The sequence below is a fragment of the Somniosus microcephalus genome, chromosome 1 (assembly GCF_052327205.1).
Source record: "Somniosus microcephalus isolate GS21.2 chromosome 1, FLI_Smic_1.0, whole genome shotgun sequence".
NCBI classification, from domain to species: Eukaryota; Metazoa; Chordata; class Chondrichthyes; order Squaliformes; family Somniosidae; genus Somniosus; species Somniosus microcephalus.
In genome coordinates this window covers 371,983,883-372,009,095 of record NC_140987.1, presented here as the reverse complement: position 1 = coordinate 372,009,095, position 25,213 = coordinate 371,983,883, and positions in this window count along the sequence as shown.

Here is a 25,213-nt window from a genome sequence, read left to right as displayed (position 1 = left end):
AGTGTCGCTGGTGGGGCTACCCTGGCAGGCGGACCCTTAGCTCGGGTCACAGTCCTTGCTGGCTGGTGACCTTCTCCCTCGGGTCCCTCCTGTCCCAAACCTGGGCTGGGGACAGGCAATCCCTCACCACCGGCTGCCGGTGACTGAGAGTCTTCCTCTTCAGGTCTAAAACCTGGTTCAGGCTCCTCCCCGGAGTCCCATAAGAGAGGGGAAATCGCTCGGGCCGAGTGCTGGGGAACTTCTCCTCTCACGCACGCGACTGCGCCTGCATGTGCAGTCTGTGTGAGTGTACGCGCTGCAGGCTGAGGATTTCTATTCTCACGTTCAATCCCAGCTGCCCTTTTCCCTGCCTCCGGCTTAAACAACCTGCATTGTTTAATATAACTGGCAGGCTGCCAGTAGCCCTGTTCTAAATCCTTTTCCCTTAGCAGGGCGGCCTTAAAGGCGGAATCTTGGGCTTGGATCTGCTTTTGGTCCGGGGCCAAAACTATCCCGTGTGCCTCCCTTGTCCTGGATTGCTGCTACCGGGCCTGCTCTACCGGGGTCCCAGAACTCTCCTTCCCTGTCCCCCTGCATGGCCACATCGTTGGTCTTGTGGTTACCCTCCCACGTGGTATGGCGGGATCCTAAACGTATGACCAAAGGTTTTGACCTTTCCCCAGCCTGCTCGTTCCCTGTGGGTCCCATTAAGCTAAATGGGACCTTGTTAGACCGGGGTGAATTGGTCAAGTCTTCTGAGTGGACCACCGTGCTGGAAGCTCCAGTGTCCACCGAATATCTCCCCTGCACCATCTTCACCCCCATCTTATCATAGGGCCTGCTCCCCTCAGCATTTTTGCGGGGACACAGGTCAACAGGCTGCGCTGGCTCTAGTCATTGTTGGGAGTGTGATGGGGCAGACGGGGTCAAAGCACCGGTGGTGGCTGCTATTCTCCCCTGGCCAGTTAGAAGTGACCGTAGGGACTGTAAAAATGACTGGATCGCAGCGAGAGAGATATCTGGCCCTGCCTTTTGGGCTGGGGCTGTGGAATCCTTTCCCTTGTTATCCTTCCAGGGATTCTTACAGTCTTTTCTCCAGTGACCATCTTTCCCGCACCCATAACAATTTAACCTAGCCTGGGAGGGATGGTTCCCCTCCTGGTGCAACTCTTTCTTACTCTGGCTCCCAGGTTTAACCTCATGGACTTTTCCCTTGGGTTGGGGCACCTCGATACACCTCATGTTTCTAAAGGCTACTGTGAGCTGGCGGATCACCGCTTCTTCGGTGGTCTGGGGGTTTCGGGGATCAAACCAAGCCGTGACCTGGGCTTGGATCTGGGGCAGGCTGTTTGTCATAAGACAACAGAGCCAGTGAGTCAACTGGACTGGGTTCAATGCTGCCCGCCCTGGCATTCCCGGGCATGCGCTCTGGTAGACTGGCCACAGCCTGTCTGCGAATGCCTGCGGGGACTCCCCTGGGAGCTGCACCGTTCTTTCTACCCGGGCGAACGGACTACCATCATTGAGTCCCATGGCCTCCAATATCTCATTCTTCAGATCCTCATAATCCTTCTGCCCCCTTTTGCACTCACCAGATAGGGCCTGGAGGATATCACCTCCCAGGGAAAACAGCAGCATTTTTGCTTGCTCTGCGTCATCGCAGTCATTAACACAAGCTGCCAGTTCTATCTCCCTGAAATGCAGTGAGGGTTCTTCCTTTTTAGTGAGCTTGGGGATGTGGCTAACCATGTCCCTGAGCTGGTGGGTGCCATATGGCACCAGAAACTGATTCTGGATGGCCCCTGGGTCATCTTCATCAATGGACAGACCGTACCTCCACTGTTGGAGGGGGTACACTGGTCCTGGTCTCGGACTATCTAGCCGGGCCTGCTGTGCTTCCTCTACCACCTCATCCTCCACCCCCCTTTGCTGCCAGAGCTCCTGAAAGCACGGAGCTGTGGGTGGCAGTCGTGGGACCTCTGATTCCCTGACCAACCTTGTTCTGGGTGTTGCCTGTGGGACAGTTCTATTAGGGTTGTCGGTAAAATCCGACTGACCTGTCTTTGGGCTGATAAGACATATCATTCCCTTTGCCCTCTTTAAAGCCATATTCAAGCTTTCTATCTCTTCCCTACAGGGGCCATGATCTGTTTCCTCAAACCCTTGGTCGCAGGCCAACTTATACGCTGCCTTTACCTCCCTAACCTTTTCCTCCTGCTCTTTTACTTCTTGTATGAGGTGGACATTCTCCTCCCGCACCCTCATCTCATTGCTCTTGGCCTCTGCAACTAGGCAGTTCAGGTACTCTAATTTATACCTCGTGTGGCTTTTGCCCTCACTAAACTGGACCACCAGGCGCTCTAGCTTGGCCTGGTATTCTTCAATCTCCCTTTCCTTATCCCAACTCTCTGCTCTAACTTCCCTAAGCCTGCGGGAGCCTAACCACAAACAGATCAGTGGGATAAAAAGAAACCCAATAACTGCTGCTCTCTCCAGACCCAAACCACCGTCTGCTACATCGCATACAGTTGCCGAAGGTCTTGCTGCGGTTGCCATTTTGTAGAAAATACAGGGGGTGTTGGAGTTATTGTCTCTGGCCAGTCGGAAGTATCTGAGCTGCTCCAGAGCACCGTGAGGTTTCGAATCGCTCCCCTATTCTGGTTCTGACCGCCGGACTTATTTCAGTAGCGATGTAGACAAAACGAGACTCGTGGTTGGGTGCAAAGAAGCCCAGTATTTATTGAAAATAGAAATAAATTGAAAATAATGATGAATACAGCACTCTTTTACTTAATACAGCATACCTTTGCTTAATACAGCACACCTTTGCTTAATACAGAACACTTTTGCTTAATACAGCACACCTTTGCTTAATACAGCACACCTTTGCTTAATACAGCACACCTTTGCTTAAAACAGCACACCTTTGCTTAATACAGCACACTTTTGCTTAATACAGCACACTTTCACTTAATAGGGGAGGACTAACGGACACATCGAGGGGAAATTGACTAAAATTACAATTTAACAAAATCCCCCTTTAATTCCCACCCCTCCTACCTATCTAGGTTGCCTTGTATAGTGCCGGAAAGTTTTATGCTCACCAGTGAATGCCTGCTCCATGCCCCTGCGGTCTGTCTTAGATTCTTCACTGCCCCGAAGTAGAGATACCCCAGTAATTCAAAAGTAACTGCTGGTATTCCACTTCTTTGGGCGGGCTGCTGAGCTTTTCTTCTTGTAGGCAGGGCATCGGAGGCAAGGCGGCAGAGAGAGAGAATGGCTTCCTGAGTGGCTATCTTTATACCCCATTGGGAGCCATTGTCTTCGTGCCCAAATCTGGATGTATCTGGGCTATACAAAAGGGACCGAACTGCCCCCATTGACTGTAATGCGTTTGAATGTGTTGCCCATTCATTTAACTTGTTTGCGACCAGTTTGAAATGTCCCACTGATTTCTCAAGTGTTCAGTCAACAGCACTCAAGTGGTTTGTAAACAATCCATTGTCCTGCGGTCACTGCCCAACTGCAACTGATTGACAGCTTTAAGTACTTAAGCCCTTGAGTCAACATTGTAGAGGGCTGGTAAACAAACAACCCTTTTTCCTGTGAGTGAAACTTCCTAAACTGCAGTTGATTGACAGTTTCAAGTACTTCATGCATATTCGCACGGGCTGGTGTTTTTTTCAAATCCTTTGTCAGCCAGGGATGGGAGAGGCTGTCTTTGTCTTCTGCCACGAGGCCTGACAGCCATTTTGATACACTGGGTTTTTAAGGTATATTCCACCCAGGTTTTCTTTAATCAAAAATAATCTTCGGGGGCTGTAGAAATTTTCCAAAATTTTTGCAAACCTTACGAATTGTGCTTAGTAAAAGTGTGCAATTTCTCTAAGCACTGTATGATGAAACTCTACATGCATTCAATGACATTAATCAGATGACAGAAGATACAGAAGGAAAAATTTAACAGCGTTGGAATAATTCTAATCGTTATAAAAATCTTCATATGTGTTTGTGACACTAAGTTCGTTCACGAGTCCTTCATTAACGTGGTCTGCAACTTTTCCTTCGCCTTCCATTTTAAAGTATTAATTACAGTAGTGTCCATGCTTTACATCAAGTCTACACCGTCTTCACTCTGGCATGCAAGCAGGGAAACATCCATCGTACCCTCATGTCTGTGCAGGTAAATGGAAAGTTCAAAAGTTCTTATTGTTCCTTAAACGTATCCTCATACAGAATCCCCACTTTGTCAACGTTTTGCCATCCAAGGTCTCAATAGTACTGTTTCCTTTACACAGCCTTTCTTAAAGAATACCACATTCAGATATGCCTGCAGGCTTTCACTAGAGATGATACTAGAACTAACAGGTCTCCACTCATTACATTGTAAACGATGCACCAGACCTCCTAATTCTTAACAGGTATAGAAGCCTGCCACTTCTGGCCCCTGCTTACACCCATTGCCAGGCTTAGAAGTATCACAGCAAACACCTGTAAAAACATAACAACAATGCCATCGGTGGTTCTATGAACCCCGGATGAATTTAGTCAAGTGTACCTTTAAATGCTGTCAATCACTAAGGGATATTTATTACTTCCCAACTTGCCACTGTCTAATAACATCATGGATTGTCCGAATGAGTTCATGGTGCAGGACTGTAAGAACTACAAAAATCAGAGGGCCATCATGAATGTCATTGTATTTCGTAAGGGACAATGGAACTGTTAGTACAGTGACTGTTCTTTCCACTCAGATGGCTGTGACTCAGCAGATTGAAGTGCTAAAAGAAAAAAGAAAGACTTACATTGATATAGTGCCTTTCATGACCTCAGGACATCCCAAAGTGCTTTACAGTCAATGAAGTACTTTTGAAGTATAGTTACTGTTGTAATGTAGGAAACATGGCAGCCAATTTGTACACAGCAAGCTCTTATGAACAGCAATGAGATAATGACCAGAAAATCTATTTTTGTGATGTTGATTGAGGGATAAATATTGGCCCGGATATCAGGATCGCCGTGACATCGGCCGTCTCCATTTCTCCGCTCCCCTCACTCACTCCAACTTACCTGCCTCTGAACTTGCAGCACTCCAGTCTCTTAGATCCAACCCTGACATTGTCTTTAAACCCGCTGACAAGGGTGGTGCTGTTGTTGTTTGGCGAACTGACCTCTACCAAGCGGAAGCTGAACGCCAACTCACCAACACCTCCTCCTACCTCCACCTGGACCATGACCCCACTACCGAACATCAAACCATCATTTCCAAGACTGTCACTGACCTTATCTCCTCTGGAGATCTTCCCACCGCTGCCACCAACCTCATAGTTCCCCAACCCCACACAGCCCGCTTCTACCTCCTTCCCAAGATCCACAAACAGGACTGCCCTGGTAGACCCATCATTTCAGCCTGTTCTTGCCCCACGGAACTTATCTCTTCATATCTTGACTCCCTCTTTTCTCCCCTTGTCCAGTCTCTTCCCACCTACATCCGCGACTCTTCAGACGCCCTCTGCCACTTTAACAGTTTCCAGTTTCCTGGCCCCAACCGCTTCCTTTTCACCATGGACGTACAATCCCTCTACACCTCCATCCCCCACCAGGATGGCCTGAGGCCGCTCCGCTTCTTCCTTGAACAGAGGCCCGTCCAGTCCCCATCCACCACCACCCTCCTCCGCCTGGCTGAACTTGTTCTCACATTGAACAACTTCTCCTTTAACTCCACTCATTTCCTCCAAATCAAAGGTGTTGCTATGGGTACATGCATGGGTCCTAGCTATGCCTGCCTTTTCGTGGGATACGTCGAACAATCTTTGTTCCAGTCCTACTCAGGTCCCCTCCCTCACCTTTTTTTCCGATATATTGATGACTGTATCGGTGCCGTTTCCTGCTCTCGCCCCGAACTAAACAATTTCATTCACTTTGCCTCCAATTTCCACCCTTCCCTCACCTTCACATGGTCCATCTCTGACTCTTCCCTTCCCTTCCTTGACTTCTCCGTCTCCATCTCTGGGGATAGGTTATCTACCAATATCCACTACAAGCCCACTGACTCCCACAGCTACCTGGACTACACTTCCTCCCACCCCGCCTCCTGTAAGGACTCTATTCCATTCTCCCAGTTTCTCCGTCTCCGCCGTATCTGCTCCGACGATGCCCCCTTCCACACCAGTGCTTCCGACATGTTTTCCTTTTTCCGCAACTGAGGATTCCTCTCTACCGTGGTTGACATGGCCCTCGACCGTGTCCGTTCTATCTCCCGCACTTCTGCCCTCACCCCTGCCCCTCCCTCCCGGAACCACGATAGGGTTCCCCTTGTCCTCACCTTTCACCCCACCAGCCTCCACATTCAACGGATCATCCTCCGCCATTTCCGCTACCTCCAAAGTGATCCCACCACCAAACGTATCTTCCCCTCCCCTCCCCTTTCAGCATTCCGTAGGGACCGCTCCCTCTGAGACACCCTAGTCCACTCCTCTATCACCCCAAACAGCCCTTCCCCTTTGCCTGGCACCTTCCCGTGCAACCACACGAGATGTAACACCTGCCCCTATAACTACCCCCTTCCCACTGTCCAGGGCCCCAAACACCCCTTCCAGGTGAAACAGCGATTTACTTGTACTTCTTGCAATCTAGTATACTGTATTCGCTGCTCACGATGCGGTCTCCTCTACATTGGGGAGACCAAACGCAGATTGGGTGACCGCTTTGCGGAACACCTCCGTTCAGTCCGTAAGGGTGACCCCGAGCTTCCGGTCGCCTGTCATTTTAATTCACCGCTCCATTCCCACTCGGACCTCACCGTCCTTGGCCTCTTGTATTGTTCCATGGAAGCTCAACGTAAACTCGAGGAACAGCACCTCATCTTCCGATTAGGCACTTTGCAGCCTTCCGGACTCAATATCGAGTTCAACAATTTCAGATCATAACCTCGGCCCCATTACCTTTTTACTTATAATTTTTTCCACCCCTTTGTTTTGGGTCTTCCTTTCCCCCCCCCCTTTCCTTTTGTTTCTCTCTCCCACCTGGCAGCTGTCTCTTACCTGCCAGTACACTTCACACCTAATTTCAGCTGCCTTTTGTCTCCACCGGCCTATTACCATCTCGTCTGGTTTCGAATACCTTTTATTGTCTCTTTTACTTCTTTTGTTCGAAGGCAGCCCTGCCTTCGATCTATTTTCTTTTCTTTCCAGTTTTGAAAAAGGGTTTTGACCCGAAACGTCAACTCAAATTTCTTTCCACGGATGTTGCCTGACCTGCTGAGTTTTTCCAGCATTTTCTGTTGTTATCAGGGATAACTCCCCTGCTCTTCTTTGAAATAGTGCCATGGGATCTTTTACATCCACCTGAGAGAGCAGATGGGGCCTCGGTTTAACGTCTCATCTGAAAGACAGCACCTCCAACAGTGCAGCACTCCCTCAGTCCTGCATTGAAGTGTCAGCCTAGATTTTTGTGCTCAAGTTTCTGGAGTGGGACTTGAACCCACAACCTTCTGACACTGAGCCACGACTGACACTCAAAAGGTGTGAGACCAACTTCTTAAAAAAAAAAGCAAGTTCAACATTTTAACCAATTTATTATTTCTAGCTACAGTACAAGCCTACAAGCTATTTATAAGTGAAAATAAAGCAAAAACCTTAATCATATGAAATTAAACCAAATCCTAATCCTATGTATATGTAAAAAAGAATAGGGTGTTTTATATATTGTAATGACTTTGTCTAGGCATCATGAAAATGATGTATTATAACATTTTTGGCCCCAACGTCTGTTATTGGCAAACAATTACTTTATCATGGGATCTCTGGTAAAATATGGTAATGTGACTAAGAAGGGAAGCTGTATGGGGATCTAACCATGGAAAGGTCACATGTTAGGGATTGGTGGGAAAAGTATCATTTAGCTTTTTTTTAAATTATAAACTCAACACCATTTGAAATCAGGCAGAAGATTTAGTACAGGTAGTGAAAAGATTTACAAATGAGCTAATTTCCTTGTCACTTTTGGATGCATTTTCACAATGGCACAGGTGGAGGGCATCATTGATTGATATGTAAAGGCACTAACATGCTTCCACCACCCATAGATTCGCATGCCAGCATAGATTGCTGCTTTCAAGAGGGAAGGGTTATAAGGACAACAATCAGAAATCTATATATTTCAAGTGAGTTTCTTATAGTAAGTGCAGACTTCAATTTGGTTTCTGTTGGGCTAAAAGCTCATAAACCATGAGGCTTGACAGTTCCTTTCAGAAGGATTTTGTAACTAATATTGACAGAATCAGTGCTACTGCATTCATACTTGGGTTGACCTGACTGGTTTTATTCTAAATTGCTGTTGCTCACTCTACAAGAAATGGACACAAATAATCATATTTGTGAGGTGATAAATACCTGAAGTCAAGAGGGTGCCATTTCTGTCAAATTGATTTTTGAAAAAGTTTTTGATAATTCAGGTATTATGTTGAAAGTTTGTTTCTGAGAATGTTGGATTGAGTGGTTTAGTCCATGTTGTTGGGAACTGATATTTGAAAAATGATCTAGAAATGGTAGCTCAAGAAATATATTAAGTGCAGATGTCCATTTCTTTCTATCACTTCTTTCTTTCTTTTGTACTTCTATCTTTCTCGTAATGTCCTTCTGGTAAAATAGTCTTGTTACTGCACTGCCTCAATCCACCTATCACTGTCTCGGTAATAGTTTCAGATAATTTGTCTATTAGGATATAGATTGGAGTTATATGCAATGCAAAGTATGATTTGAGTATTTATTTTAGTGAGCTTTTTAACAACTTGCATTACAATCCAAAGTAAATTTATAAATCTGCCTAAACTACTGACAGTAATATTAGTGAGTAGCAATAGTAACTGTTACTGTCACACAACAATTGTATGTATTACTGAGCTGAGTCAAGCAAATATATATCATGAGGAATGGACCAAAAATGGAAAAGGGCAGAAAGTGAGGAACAAGACCCCAGAGACTAGGTTTGACCTTTAATGCTAATTCCTGGAGTTTCAAAGTCATCCTACATTACAACAGTGACTGCACTTCAAAAAGTCATTCATTATCTGTAAAACACTTTGGGACATCCTGAGGCCATGAAAGGCGCGATATAAATGTAAGTCTTTCTTTTATAAGTAAAACAAAAAAAAATACTATCACAGTTGCATCATTACATTGATAGTTATGTTGTTAGTGCAAATATTGCATTCATAAAATATTCTGCCTTGCTAGTCTATTAAATTGAGAATAATGAGGCAGAAATTCCAGTCCCTATGGGTGGGTACGCGCTGTGTACTCACCCGTAGGGCCAACGGAAATGCCGGTTTTAGGCATGCACTGCACATGCGCTGGAAACCAGCATTTCCGATCTGTCAAGAAAGCTCTTGACAGATCCTCCGGCTGCGCTGGAGCAGGGCCTCTGCGGGTGGAGAGTTCCGTTTTTTGGAGACCCTCCGTCCGCAGAAAACACTTACAATTCTTGCACCTGGTAAAAGCCGGCGCAAGGCCTGCTTTTACCAGGATAAGAGTTGAAAAAAAGTTTTTAAAAATTTCCACTGATTTATCATTTAAAAATACTTTAAAGAAAGGTAAGTTTATTTTTAGCCCTGTTAAAAACGTTAATTTTTTTTTAAATAACATTTTTGTTTAAAATACTTAATTTATGTAATTTAAAGTCATTTTAAAAATGTGATTTTTTTAAAATTTATTTAAGGTTTTACTATGTTTTTGGGGGTGATCTCTATTCATATATTTGACTATATGCGAAATGCTTGCACCTCTGGGATACGAGGGCTCTGTGCACCGGCAGTTTGGAGAGGCCCAGCAATGGAACTCTGCGCCTCCCGGGAGCCCTCCGGTCCAGGCACAGATTTTTCCAAATCGTAGCCCTCCGCCCGCGGGAGGCCTGCAAACGGATTTTCTGTGCCATTACAATATTACCTGCATCACAAGATAAAATTATTTTCCATTTCTAAAGCAAAATTATAAAGGAATTAAAGGCTTTGTATATAGATCAGTGAAGCATTTCACAGAATATATCTTTAGAAAAGCTTCTGTGTTTGGTAATCTTTACATTATTGCTATTTGAAGGATTATATTGATATACTAGTACAGAATTCCTAGTGACTGGTCTACACAGGACTTTTTAGAGCCTTCAGAATCTATTATGTTACATATCCCTTGAATACATTTTATCTGTGTAGATTATCTGACAGTTTTTGACAGTTTCAATACTGTATGTCAGTGGCACTTACAAATGCAACCGTCATGCGTCCTGTGTATTGCAAAAATACTCAATCAGTAAGTGTCAATAGTTTTTGGACTATATGCAATCGTGCTATATTGTTATATGGACACATTAATATCGACACATTTATGCAAGTGCAGTAAAGAGTTGTTTGAAATTTTCAACCCCACCTCTTCTCCACTGCTGCCAAATTCATAATTTATTCCTTGATCACCTTAAGGTTCTACTTCTATAATGCTCTCCTCATTGCCCTCATTTCTTCCACCCTCTACAAATTACATCTCATTCAGAGTGTAATGCCCTGAGTCCTCACCAACACCAAGGGCTGGATTTTGCCAATGGGGAGCTTTTGGAGGCGGGACTCCCAGTAGTCCCGCCTCCATCGACTTCTGGCCAACCCATGCTATTTTCCCTTGATTGACCTTGTTAAGCCCGCCCAGTGGGCTTAGCAGGCCAATTAAGGGGAAGCCGGTCACAGAGAATGTCAGCATATGACATTTCATCTATCAAAAAATTTTGACAGGTGAATTGTCATCATTTGACAGCTCTGTGAAGCTGTCAAACACTGACATTCTATGTTGTTTGATGAGTTCTTGTATTCAAGACTCATCAAACCTCTTGATGTAAGAAAACTACTAGGCACTTGGTCTAAGTGTTAAACAAAGCTTTAATCAACTGTTTTACAACATGGAGTTCTAGTTGTGTCCTTCACTAGTTCCTGTTAAGAATGTCCTGCACAAGCTGGGCCCATGCCTGAGCATTTATACTCTCCCTGGACAGCGCCACCCGCAGGCTGCTCAGTATTATTTTATAAGTCTTTCTTTCATGAATGACTGATTCATATCACCTCTTTTGTGAGCTGAAATTAGATGGTTATTGCATCAGAGAATGCAGCAGCCATCTGTCATCTCTGCCGCGGAGATGCGAGACTCTCTGCATCCCCAACGTTTGAAGCCTGCAGGAAGAAACAAAGGTAAGTAAACATTTTCTATCACTTTCCACTCTCCTCACATACGTACCTCTCCACAGTTGCATCCATCACTTACATTCACAGCACACTTTTGCACCCCTCAGGCCCCCGCAGACCCACTGCTCGCCTCGCTGACCCTGGCGGGGTTCGCAGCCTTCGCGAAGCCCACACTTGTGTGGGTAAAATTGGGATAATCCTCTTATCTGCCTGTTAACTTCCTGTTACAGGCAGTTAAGTGGCTGTAATCCCCTTCCCGGGCATCCGTCCCCAGATTCTGCCATTTTTTTGGCAGTCCTGCATCCGTACCCGCCTCCCCGGGGCTGGCAAGATCACACCCCAAGTCTCACATTCCCATTACCTCCATACTTTCAAAACACCATTGGTCCCCCAGAAAATTGACTGAAATATCTTCATTCTTGCAATCAAATTACTCCATGGTCTTGTCACTACATACTTTAGCGATCTCCTTCAATCATACACACCTTCATGTCCTCTGGCATTCGGTCACTGCATGTTCCTCTTTCCCTCTGCTCCACCATCAGTGGCTGCTCTTTCAGATACTGTGCCCCTATCTCTGGAACTCACTTCCTCTTTCCCTCTAACTACTATCTCTTCTTTACTGCCTTTGCCTCTCGTCCTCCCCCAAATGTTTCCATCCTGCTTATATTCACTACTTTTGTAAAACACTTTGAAACATTTTCCTGCATGTGAGGAGTGCTACATAAATTTAAGTTTCTGAAACTGCTGTTGTACCATATCTATCTTTAAAATGAGTGAGGTCATAACACAAAAGGCTTTTAATATTTGTATTATGCCTTCACAAATCAGGATCATGGAATAGATTAAAACAAATAATAACATTTTGAATAATTATTTATTAACATTTTCTTCCCAACATTTTCCCTTTTCCTCCTTTCCTGAAGGTAGTGACTGTTGCTGAGGTATGGCTTCACAGGTGTCTATCACCTTCAATACCTCACCCAAGTGGCTATCATTCATGTGTGGGCCTTGACTGTGAATGTTGGTGTGCTATATGACCATAGGGAGCATTGCAACTATGCTTGATCCTGTCCTCATCCACATACACGCACTTCCAGTAGGCAACATGTTTAATGCTGGCAGCTTGTCTATTCATTGTTAATGAGGTCGACCACCAAAATTGACTAGGCCTCCCACAGATGTCATCAGATGGATGGGACAGTTGCCCAACCCACCGTCGACCCGAATTGTGCCCAACATCAAAACAACACGCCATTCCTTTTGACTCTGCAGCTCCTGTCTTATTACTTTGATGTTCCTTTTGAGCTCAAATTAGGAATTGCAACAATAGCAAACAACAGTGTTTAAAATTCGATAGGCTTGAATTCCCAATCAATGAAATTCATGTATGAACATTTAATCCACTCTTATTCTGTTCCTTTATGTGTTACTTTTATGCAGGGGTTAAACTGTTTCAGGCTAATGCTCAAGGGAAAATTGTGCACCACGAATATGATAAACGTGCATTAAGTGGTTGAATGTGAACTTTGCTGATCGGAATATCAACCTACATATTTAGGTTGCATCACATGCCCTTCCCCATCCCTGACTCACGATTAGAGAGTGAAACATTCTACTGTTTCTGTTGAAATGCTGTATGATTTTCTTTTAAACAAATACAATGCCATCCTGACAAATATATATTTTACAACTATGGCAAGTTAGCTAATTGTGAACTCAAAGGTGTGAATAAAGGATCCTATTCCAATTTATAAATGAGAGGTCACCATTGGAATGAGCACCAAAATAAACAATGCAATCCCGCCAGAGTGGGAATGATAGGGCATCACCCTTGCTTTTATTTGGGGGAGTAGTTGCCTTTTTGAGATTTATGCTATTTTGTGCTTTTTGGTCTATTATTCAGATAACATTACAATGGATTCAATAAGTTTTTAAAGAAATTAGCACAATTCATGGTAACTGTAAAAAACTGTCAATCTGTGAAGAGCAGTAAAAATTCAGAATTTCTATCGATATTTTTTTTTCTACCTGTGATTTTTTGGCTTCAGAGAGTTATTCACCAGTTATAGGATTCTGGCAGCAGCTTTTACTGACAGTACATGAACACAGTCATCATATAGTATGAGCAGTTCCTTCAGCTTTCCTTCGCAATCTATTTAACACAAGTTCACAAGGAAATAAAACACGTGAAGAACTATAATCTTGCTAACTGTATTCATCTTAAACAGTTTTTTTTTTAAGTTAGGGGCATATCATAGTTTCAGAGCCAAATGAAAAGTACAATCCACATCCAGCAAACCGCAGACTGGACAAAGAGTCAGTGTAAAAGATTAGAAAAGAGCTGATCTGGTAAGTTTAAAAAAAATGTACTCTAGGTAGAACATTTATTTCTAGTTGGGAATGTCTCATAAAGTTGTGTCGTAATATTTTTCCTGCCTTGTTTTAGTAGGAATGAGAATCACTAGAAGACTAGGTGATGTAGTGGGCTAGTATAGTGTCCTTTCACTTCTGGGATCTAGATTTGAATCTATGCAGACTGACAAGCAACTCTGCAAGTAACTCAGAGGGTTGGGTGTTCAGACCTTAGAAAGAGATTATGAACATCAGAAAGGAAAGATTTGGCAGAGGTTGGCACTCTGATTCAACCTTCAGCTTACCCAGACCAATGCGATGCCAAGTGCAGAACATTATAGACAGGATTTGACTTTCAGTGAATAATTAGACTAGGATGCCAAAAGTGCTATTACCATCTTATTACATGAACCTCGGGAGACGTTTAGCCTTTTCTTGAGATAGCATTAAACCAGTCTTTGGTCTAACGTCCCTGCCAGTCTTCAGAAGGTTCTGTTGACACCCACCTTCAATAATACATCTCAAATTAGCACTCCTTATGAATGTGTCTCTTTCCTCCACTGGTAAGGGGAGGGAATCTCAAAGATTATTGTCAAGAAAGTACAGGTACTTGATGAAAAGATGTGCAAAGATCTCACAAAACAATACATGCAAACACAGAATATAGGATGTGCATACATTATATTTTTAAAGAATAAATTATTTAACACTTATTTCTTCCATTGATGTATTTGTTCCCTAAAAAGTAAACTTAGTCACATATCAAAAACTTGCAATTATAATGGCACCCTCAGCATCAAAAAACATCCCAAAGAGTTTTGCAAAGATGTAATCAGACAAAAATGGGCACCGAGGACAAAGAAGGAGATAGCAGAAGGGATGCCCAAAGCTTGTGGGGTCTGAGTGGCTGAAAGCATACGTCAGTAGTGGGTCAAAAGGAGGGAAGTATTGTACAGGAGGCCAGAGTTGGATGAAGAGGAAGTTCAGGAAAATGTCGGCTGGCTGGAATGCTATCAGAGTTCTGCAGGAAGATCCTCGGGCGGTGAGGGGGGCGGGGGGGTGGTGGGGGTGGGGAAAACGGCGCCAAGGCGGAGCAAGGCCGGGCAGCAGCGGCCCACAGTATTTTGTGTTGCCAGGAGGAGCACTCCAGCTCCTCCCCGCTGCACAAAAAATATTTTTTCCTGTCTGTTTCCTGATTGGAACAACAGTAGAGTTGGGCCGAGTGATATGTGTGCTTAAAAAAATGGGCCCCACAAATTTTGCAGATTGGCATAAAATCATAGTGCCAATCTCTGCCAAATCTTTCCTTTCTGATGATCATAATCAATTTCTAAGGTCTGAACACAGACTGGTTTATGCTATCTCAAGAAAAGTCTGAACGTCTCCTGAGGGCCATGAAATTAAGAGATTAATAGCACTTTAGTCATTCTAGTCTAATTGTTCACTGAAGGTCAATATCCTGTTGCACAGCTAAATTGATGCGCTTTGCACCCATTTTACGCCCAAAAAAGGGCACAACGCATACCAATTTCTACCCCTTTGTTCTTATCTGGAGACCTGTCTTTAACAAAATGAGATTTACCTCTGCCTATAGCAAAGGGTTAGACATTTTCAATCAGCTAACATGTTGGAAGAAAGCTAAATTCTGTACTTTTGTGACAATGGCCTAATTAAGACCAATAATTTAAAAATTAGAAAATCAAAGCCAAATGTTTCTATTCAGATTTAAAAAATTACTCCAGACAGTCTCTATTAGTCTCTTATAAGTGTCAGCCATAGTTCAGTTGGTAGCAACCTTGCCTTTGGGTCAGAAGGTTGTGGGTTCAAGTCCCACTCCAGAGACTTGAGCACAAAAATCTAGGCTGACACTCCAGTGCCGTGCTGAGGGAGTGCTGCACTGTCAGAGGTCTTTCAGATGAGACGTTAAACCGAGGGCCTGTCTGCTCTCTCAGGTGGATGTAAAAGATCCTGTGGCACTATATCAAATAAAAGCAGGGGATTTATCCCCAGTGTCCTGGCCAATATTTATCCCTCAATCAACATCACTAAATCAAATTACCTGATCATTATCACATTGCTGTTTGTGGGAGCTTGCTGTGCACAAATTGGCTGCTGCATTTCCTACATTACAACAGTAACTACACTTCAAATAGGACCTAATTGGCTGTAAAGCACTTTGGGATGTCTGGTGGTCGTGAAAGGCGCTATATAAATGCAAGTCTTTCTTTTTTCTCTTCCCAGTTACAGGTATTCCAATTAATATTGGCACCATGTCAGACTTTATTTTGGGTTAACCCATTTGTCAGTGATATCTTTGAGATTTCTTTCTGTTCAATGCATTAATGGGCCTGAAATTACTTCAAGCTGCCAAAATAATTAAAGTAAATGCTGCAGTGTCAGCCCAGAGATACAATTCTATCCTTTGTCATTATGAAGGCAAAAAGTACTTTTCATTACACTTTGGCAAATTGCAAAAATTAGCTTTTCTGTGTTTCCTGAGTTCCATTTGGGAAATCAAAAATGTCCTCACAACTGCTTAAACTGCCCCACTTAGTGTAAGTGATACATTGAAAAATATAGTGCTCTTATTTTGACCTATATACTTATAACAATAGAACAAGGTATCTTGTTCAGCAGTAACAAGTTTTTTTTGTGGCCATTTTTCTAAGATCACTGAGGAAAATAATACAGAATGCTGGAATATTAGTAAATTCTGCTGTTATTTACAAGGATTGTATAAAATACAATGGACTAGTGACAGTGAATTATGGCGTTTTCTTGATAGGTATAGTCCATAACTGTTATGTGTGATTTGTGACTCTTGCCCGAGTAAAAGAAGATATTTCCAATGGTGCAATATATTCGAATTATTGCATGGGTGTGCTTTCAAGGACGTCTGGAATGCATTGTCTGATTTTAAACTATTACACAACATCTGAAAAAAAAGAGAAAATGCTGGAAATACACAGTCGGTCAGTCAACACCGGTAAAGGGAAAAGACAGGTTATATAAATGATCATCTCAGTTCGGCAATGAAAAAATATATTTTTTAAAGAATGTGCAATTAGCTAAGACAGTGAGAAAAATGGGGGAATTCGGGAAGAGGAAAACTAGAGCCTGCAGTTTCAGATCTTAAATGCTGGAAAGGCACACTAGTTATGTTCCGCAAGGAGAAAAACAGGCCAACATCAAAACCATCCCCTCCCAATCATAATGTATTTCAGTTTTCAGTTCTGAAGAAAGGTTCTGACAGACTCTACTCCTGAAATTCCAATCCTTTCCCCCTCCCCTGGACACCAAAATACACATCTCCCATCACCAACACAATGTTGTAAAGAAAATGGGGGATATAGCTAAGATCCAAAGTTACTAACTTCAATATTCAGACTAAAAGGCTACAGAGTGCCCAAAAGAAAGGTGAGATACTGCTCCTAAAGCTTGCTTTGAGCCTATTTAGAGCAGTGCAGCAGACCACAGACAGAGAAGACAAATGAGCTCAGCATCATATTTGCAGACACAACAGAGGGGTTTTGCAAAGCATTTAATACATTTAGGCCTAGAAATTGGGTATAGCCCCGCCAGCACGTTTGCGCCGAAAATTTTGCGCCCGCCGCGGAGGCCAGTTGTGCCCGCCCCATATTCACTTTCAGCGCCCCAAAGCGGAACCGGGCGCTGGTACAGGGTGTGTCCGCCCCGCTTGGGGCGCTGAAAGTGAATTTCAGCGCTCCCGGTCCCGCTACGCCACCCGATGCGGTGCAGCAGGCTGCTGTACTGCAGGCCTCCCCCTTCTCTTAAGGGGGAGGTGCCTGCAACGGCCGGAGCCCCGATTGCAAGTGCCGGCAAAAGAGCCCGGCACAACGGAGAAGTGCCGGGCTCCATGGAAACCAGCCGGCAATGCCGCGGGGGGGGTTGGAGGAGGCCGGGGAAGGAGGTGCGGGCAGGCGGCCGCCGAAAAAGCGTCCGCCCCGCACCTCCACCTTAACTTGCGCCGCTAAGGCTGCAGTAAGGACCCGGTCTCCCGATGTTGTTAGCGCCCGCCACGGAAGAGGCGGCCGCTACTGAAGATGGGGATCGGCGTGGTTTCGGGCGGTACCGGGGCACTGCGCACACCGATGACATCATCGGTGCCGGCGCAGCGCTACCGGCTAACGCTGATGTTAGGGCCCACCTAATTTCGGGCGCGACGCAACTTCCGGCGCAACCCACTCTTTCGCCCCTAATTGGGCGCAAACGCAACTGAATTTCTAGGCCTTAGTCTTCCCGTGGTAAAAGATCTGCAACGTGAGTTGAGAATGCAGTATATTATCGCTTTATGAAGAGCTATTTGGAGCCCCGCACAATGGTTTAGAAAGACGTGAATGGACAGCTGTTACACCTGCTGCAGTTGCATGGGAAAGGGCCAGGGTAAGGGCTGTTGGAAATTGAGTGCTTGAAGAATTATCAACAGCAACACAGAGGGAATAGTCCCTCTGGAGAATAGATATGGGACAGGAAGATGTGCTAATTGGTGGCATGGTGTGGATGATGCAAGATAAACAAGTAAATGCAAATACAGGTGGAGTGGAATGAGAGAATAGCAGCTGACCCTGTTGTTGTGATGGAGATCGGATGATAGCAGAGGCAACAAACATGGGATTGACAAGGCCCTGCCATCCACTGTTGATGGGAAACCTTGGCTAAGGAAAAAGGAAGATATTTCAGAAGCTCAGGTGCCAGAGGGACAGATGTGGTGGAGACATAGAAACTGGGAGAAAGGGATAGAGCTTTTACAGGAAGCTGTGTGGGAAGAAATGGATCTAGTTAGCTGTGGGAGTCAGTCTATTTGGAACAGATGTCTATGCAATGCATATTAACAGAGATGGAGAAAGAAAAGTTCTGGAAAGGAAGGGAAGAGTCAGAGACAGACCACATGAAGGGGAGGGATAGCTGGAAATTGGAATCATAGTAAATTAAATTCTCAAAATCAAAGCTAGAACAGAAAGCAATACCAATTCAGTCATCAGTGTAATGGAAAAAGAGGTCAGGGAGGGTGCCTGAATAGGATTAGAGTAAAGAACATTCCACATTTAAAACAAAATCAGTCATGGGACTCATGCGGGTTCTCATAGCAACGCCTTTTATCTGGTGGAAGTGAATGGAGTTAAGAGCAATTGTTCAAGAGGAGAAGTTCAACCACACAGAAGGGTTTGGTAGCAGAGGGAGACTAGTGGAGGCTGCAGTTCAATGATGAAGTGAGGGCCTGATGAGTCTTCAGAGGATGCCATTCAAGTTCAGGTAGGTAGAGGTCCTTCCACCATGCAACAACAACAATCCTTTTGTCAGCAGATCTGATGATGTGGGGGTTAGAATTGACAACAGAATGCTACAAGCTCAGATGGAGATAAATCATGGTGAGTAAGAGAGTAGAGAAACTGACATAACAGATTCATAGTGGCAGTTTGCAGTGAAAAGATCAGAAGAAAGTAAGATTCCAAGGATGGAGATCTAGGAGATGTGACAAGGCTGAAGACAAGAAATGGGTATCAGATTTTCAGATGAGAGCATTCGCTCCCCCCAAAAAGAAGATATGGAGATGAAGCGAGAGCTTGGTATCATGTTGAGCTTAGAACTGGTTGAAGTAGAGGCTTTGGGGGATGAAGCTAAAGCCCTTGAAAACAAATCATTCAGGGTAAGAAAGGGAACATCAGAGCATATGGCAAAAACCAAGCAAGGAATGCAATTAGGAGAGATAGGGTCAGAAGAAAGTGAAGGGGAAGTGTGATCGTGGGTTTGATTGACATCAAAGAGTTCTTTGAGTTTCCAATCCTTGTTACCTAAAAGAAGGAAATAAGTTCTGTTAAAGCACTGGGTGAGACAATGGATGGTATGGGAATGAGAACAAGGGCAGCTGAAGAGAGAGGTTAAGATTTTGCATGCAGGTGGGGAGGGAGGACTGCATGAAATGCCAAGAGCTGTAGTCCGATGAATACTGAATATCACAAAGGGACTGGAGATCCTGAGTGGATCTGGAAGAAATTCAGCTGGAATCCATGTGGAGTGAGTCACAGCAGAGGCAGGTTTTGAGAAAAGCGATATGGCTGTAAAAGCAGGTCTCACATTCAAAAATGAGAAGAGAAAGGGCTACCAATGAAGGTGAACACAGTAACCATGACAAAAAGAGAAACAGAACTTCTTCAAGGCTGCAATATCTAATTGCAGTTATATATCGCTTTTATCCTTACTGCAGTTAATTATCAACTTCTTGAATTGATCAGTAAAAAAATGACAAACGCCTCCTCACTGCCCCTGAAACTAAATTGTCCAAGTTCATCTCATTTATATAGAATCTAATTGGAACACTATGTTGTTGCCACTTATATTTTTCCTGAAATTGCGATTCTTTTAGAAAAGTGATCCTGTGAAAGTTGGAGTTTCGTGTAATTAAACTGTCTAACTTCTAAGTCTTTGTTCTCATCTGGAGCCTTGGCTTTAATAAATTGTGATTTACTTCTGGGCATAACAAATCAGACATTCTGCCTGTTATAAAAATCACATACCAGTTTATTAGTTGGTTATTTTAGCAAAAAGGAATCAGGACTCCATAGATGTGATTCTTTCACCTGCCTGTATGCATAATTCTGCCTTGCATGATTTCTGTAGCAAACCTCTAGCTCAGTGGGATGAGGTCAATCAGTGTATGTCCTCTTAATTATACTTGGAAGTAGTGGTTTGAAATTTAACTTAGTGACCAAACAAGGTGGTAGTAAAAGTATTACGGCCTTGAAATTGGATTGTGCCCGAATTGGGAAGCCATCCGGGTGAAATGCACGCTGCACGTCTAATGAGGCCGGCAATGGGACCACTGCAAATTGGTCCACTTGCCTCATTTGTGTATTACTGGCGATCTGCAGGTGCCAGTCATGTCCCCATTGGCAGCAAGGTCAGCCAGCTTGGATGCTAGTGGAGATCCTCAACAGAGGAACTGAACGCACTGTTGTGTATGTAACTTTAAGGGAATAACTGGTCTTAGACTGCAGTACCGGCAGTGACCACCCCTGTATAAAAGGCCCTAGCAGGCTTCCGTAGTTTCACATTCAAGCTGCCTCTTGTTCAGTAAAGTACCTTTTAAACTGTTCTCCCGAAGTCCGTGTATTATTGAGGCGTGGACTTTACAGTGGCGACGAGTAAGTTCGAACTCACCTGCAGTGTGGCATCATCTCACGGGGATCTCGCCTGAAAGGAAGGTCCTGGAAGGTCGTAGTCTGAGCAACGGGTGTCGACCGAGGGCAACCGCCCAAAGAATCCATCGGTGTTTGGAGAATTGCAGGAGAGACTGTGGTTCCAGCGAATCGTGCTGGTAGCAGATAGCGCGCTGACCCTTCCGGACTGCGGCGGGCTCAAGCTCGATTGACCGGCTCTACAAATCGGGCCGCGCAGCGTCGCCGGGAAAAGAAAACGAGAGAGAGGGTGGAGCGGACAGGGCACTGTCGGTGCTCGAGAACAGGACAGCGGAGAGAAACTAAACGGGGGGCAAGGAAAGCGAGACACGCCAAAGCTGCGGGTCACCGCCATTACCCTGTAGAACGCTAGGAGCAGCGTGGCAGTAAGGGGAAGAAGCAATAGCATGGGAGGCACCATTTTATTCCATTGGGGAAGAAGCAAAAGCGGGGGAGGCGCCATTTTAAATCACCCAAGATGCCGAAAAGTGGCAGTATCACTGCTTTCGACAACGAGGTAGAAGACTGGACCACGTATGTGGAAAGAATTGAAGTGTACTGCAAGGCAAATGAGGTGGCTGATGGAAAGAGGGCGTCGGTATTATTAAATCTGATGGGTGCGAGTACGTACGGCCTATTGCGGAATTTAATTACCCCAGCTAAACCAATGGAGAAAAGTTTTGAGGAGATTGTTCATATCTTACAGGAACATCTAAATCACTGCTGATAGCAGAAAGATTCAAGGTCCATAAAAGAAACCAGCACAAAGATGAGAGCAATGCTGATTATCTTACGGAACTACGCAAGTTATCGAAGCACTGCCAGTTCAGAATAGGACTGGCAGACACCTTGTGGGATAAGTTTGTCTGCGGGCTCCAGAGTGAAGGAACCCAGAAACGACTACTTTCAAAAAAGGACCTGACGTTAGAACAGGCTTTCAGCGTGGCAGTATCCTACGAAGCAGCAGCACGGGGAGCTGCGGAAATACAACAGAAACCACAAGAATACAGCGCTAACGAAATGGCGTATGGAGCCGAAAAGTGCATCACTGCGGCAGAACAACCCATGAGCAGAAGGACTGCTGGTTTAAAGACAAAATATGTAGGCAATGTGGGAAAATGGGACATATAGCAAGAGTCTGCAGGTCGGGAAAGAAGACCAACATGACAAGAACTACTAAGGAACAGTACAGGAAAGTAAAGAAACTGACCGATAGTAGTATAGAAGATCAGGAGAGTGATAAGGACTCCGGGAGCAGGCGACTAAGTTGTTTAAAGTTACACAACGTGATCGCAAAACAAGATCACCGAACCATTTGGGTCACCCTCATGAAAGCAGGGTCCCCAGTGAAGATGGAGTTGGACACAGGATCAGCCCTAACTGTCATGAATCGACGAGACTATGAGCGGCTATTCTCACACATACCCTTAAAGGACACGTCCATTGTATTGAAGACATACACGGGGCAAAATGTCTACCCCAGAGGAAAAATAAGGGTGCCAGTTGAATATAACGGAAAGGAAACACAGATGCTATACATGTATATACTATGAGATGGAGGACCACCATTATTGGGACGTGAATGGATCCGAACACTACAATTGGATTGGCATTCCATTCTGGCACTAACTGTGACTGACAAAAAAGATGATGACGTCGCACCTGGACGTCTGTCACAAATTCTATCTGACGCGGAAGAGGTGTTCCAACAAGGACTTGGGACTCTAAAAGGAGTAAAGGCAACCATAAAGATTGAGGATAACGCAACCCCAAAATTTTTCAAGGCCAGACCGGTGCCATACGCGATACGCCCAGCTGTGGAAGCTGAACTGGAGAGTCTGGAGCGTTCGGGGGTGCTGTCTAAGGTGGACTGGAGCGAGTGGGCCACACCCATCGTTCCTGTAATGAAGAAAGCATTGAGCAGCATGCCTGGGGAGCCAAGGAAGGTTCGCATCTGTGGGACTTCAAGGTGACTGTGAACCCAGTCCTGCACACAGTACAGTATCCGCTTCCGCGGATAGAAGATATTTTCGCCTCACTATCAGGAGGGAAACGTTTTACAAAGATTGACCTGGCTCAAGCGTATCTACAAATGGAGGTGGAAGAAGCATCTAGGAAATACCTCATGATAAACACTCACAAAGGCCTTTACCAGTACAATCGACTGGTATTTGGGGTAGCATCGGCCCCGGCTATGTGGCAGAGGGCAATGGAACAAGTCCTGCAAGGGATCCCGGGGACCCAGTGTTATTTGGACGACATCCTGGTTACGGGCGAAAATGACAATGAACACCTTGCCAACCTGGAGCAGGTGCTCACGCGATTACAGGAATATGGGCTACGAGCGAACCGTCCCAAATGCGAGTTCTTCAGGAGACAAATCTCGTATTGTGGCCACATGATTGATGAGGAAGGGTTGCATAAGCCACCGGACAAGATTGAGGCTGTAGTCAAGGCTCCAGCACCAGAAAATGTGTCGCAACTGAGGTCATTCCACGGGTTGGTGAACTACTACTATAAGTTCTTGCCGAATTTATCTACAATTCTGCACCCACTGAACACCCTCCTTCAAACTGGTGTAACATGGAAATGGAGTGATGAGTGTAAGCGTGCCTTTCAGGAATGTAAGTGCCAAATCACTTCAAAAGAAGTATTGGCCCACTACAACCCAACACTACCGATTCGGTTGGCATGTGATGCGATACCTTACGGCATTGGAGCGGTGCTGTCACACAAATTCGGTGACGGTTCAGAGAGGCCAATAGCCTTTGCATCGCACTCGCTAACCTCAGCCGAGCGTAACTATGGCCAGATTGACAGGGAGGCCCTCAGCCTGGTGTGGGTGGTGAAGAAGTTCAATCACTATCTGCACGGGCAGAAATTCACCCTACTGACTGATCATCAACCCCTGGTCTCAATTTTTAACCCAAAGAAGGGCGTTCCGGTGATGACGGCACAATGGCTGCAAAGATGGTCACTTTTTCTAGGGGCACATCAGTATGACATAGAGTACAAAGGTACAAGACAACATGGAAATGCTGAATGGGCTGTCGCGCCTACCATTGCCTACAGCGGAAGAAGCACCTGCAGTGGACCCGGTGGAGATATTCCATGTGACCATAGTCGAATGTTTGCCTGTTACAAACGCAAGTATTGAGAAGGAAACCCGAAATGACTCGACACTCTCTCGGGTCTATGATTTGACGGTGAAGGGATGGCCAGCATATGGCGACTCACTGTTGCCAGCATTCTTGCCAAGGAGGGAACAGCTGTCAGTGTGCCGGGGAACCTTGATGTGTGGATCCCGAGTGGTAATTCCACCCAAGTTGAGAGATAGAGTACTCAATGAGCTTCACGAGGGTCATCTGGGAGGGGTAAAAATGAAGAGCCTAGCCAGGGCATTTGTGTGGTGGCTGGGAATCGATAAAAAAATCGAGGATATGACCAAGAGATGCACAGGATGCCAGAAGGTCCAAAACGCTCCACCACAGGCCCCGCTACATCCAAGGGAGTGGCCCTCATCTCCATGGCAACGGGTACACATTGATTTCGCTGGTCCATTTATGGACTCAATGTTTCTAATCGCTGTGGACGCCAATTCGAAATGGCCAGAGGTCATTAAAATGTCCTCCACCACCACGGGGAAAACTATTGCAGTCCTAAGGACCATCTTCGCCAGGAATGGGTTGCCAGAACAGATCTGTTCTGACAATGGCCCACAGTTTGTGTCTGAGGATTTCCAGAGGTTCCTGAAGAATAATGGGCTGAAACATTACACATCTGCCCCATATCATCCAGCCACAAATGGATTGGCTGAGAGGTTTGTTCAGACCTTTAAAAAGGCCATAAAGGCAATGTATAATGATGACATACCACTGCAACACAAGATAGATAACTTCCTGTTTGCTTACTGGAATGCGACACATGCAGTAACCAACCAAACTCCAGCCGTACTGTTTTTCAACCGGAGACTAAGATGTCGCTTGGATTTGCTCAAACCAAACATAAGACAAGATGTTGAGGATAAGCAGTTCCAGCACATAAATGAGAAGCCAACCAGGAGCTTCAAGAAAGGGTAACCAGTCTTGGCCCGCGACTACCGAACAGAAAAATGGCAGCCAGGCACGATATACACACAGCAGGGACCACTAATGTACACAGTGGATGTTGGAGAGAGCATCGTGAGACACCATGCTGACCAGATTCCAGAGTAACAGGAACAAGCCAAACCTGTACCACAAGCATGTGCACCTGGTAATGAGCCCGAAGTATAGATTGCGTCTACCTCAGAAGCAGGGGTATTGGAAGCTGACGAACCAACCAATGACAATGAGCCAGAATTGACTCCACCGCCAGAACAGGATACTCGAGAAAGGCGCTATCCAGTCCGGATCAGGAAGCCTCCTCAAAGTCTGAACTTATAAATGACTATTTCAGTTGATGTATATATTACTGAGAAAATTGT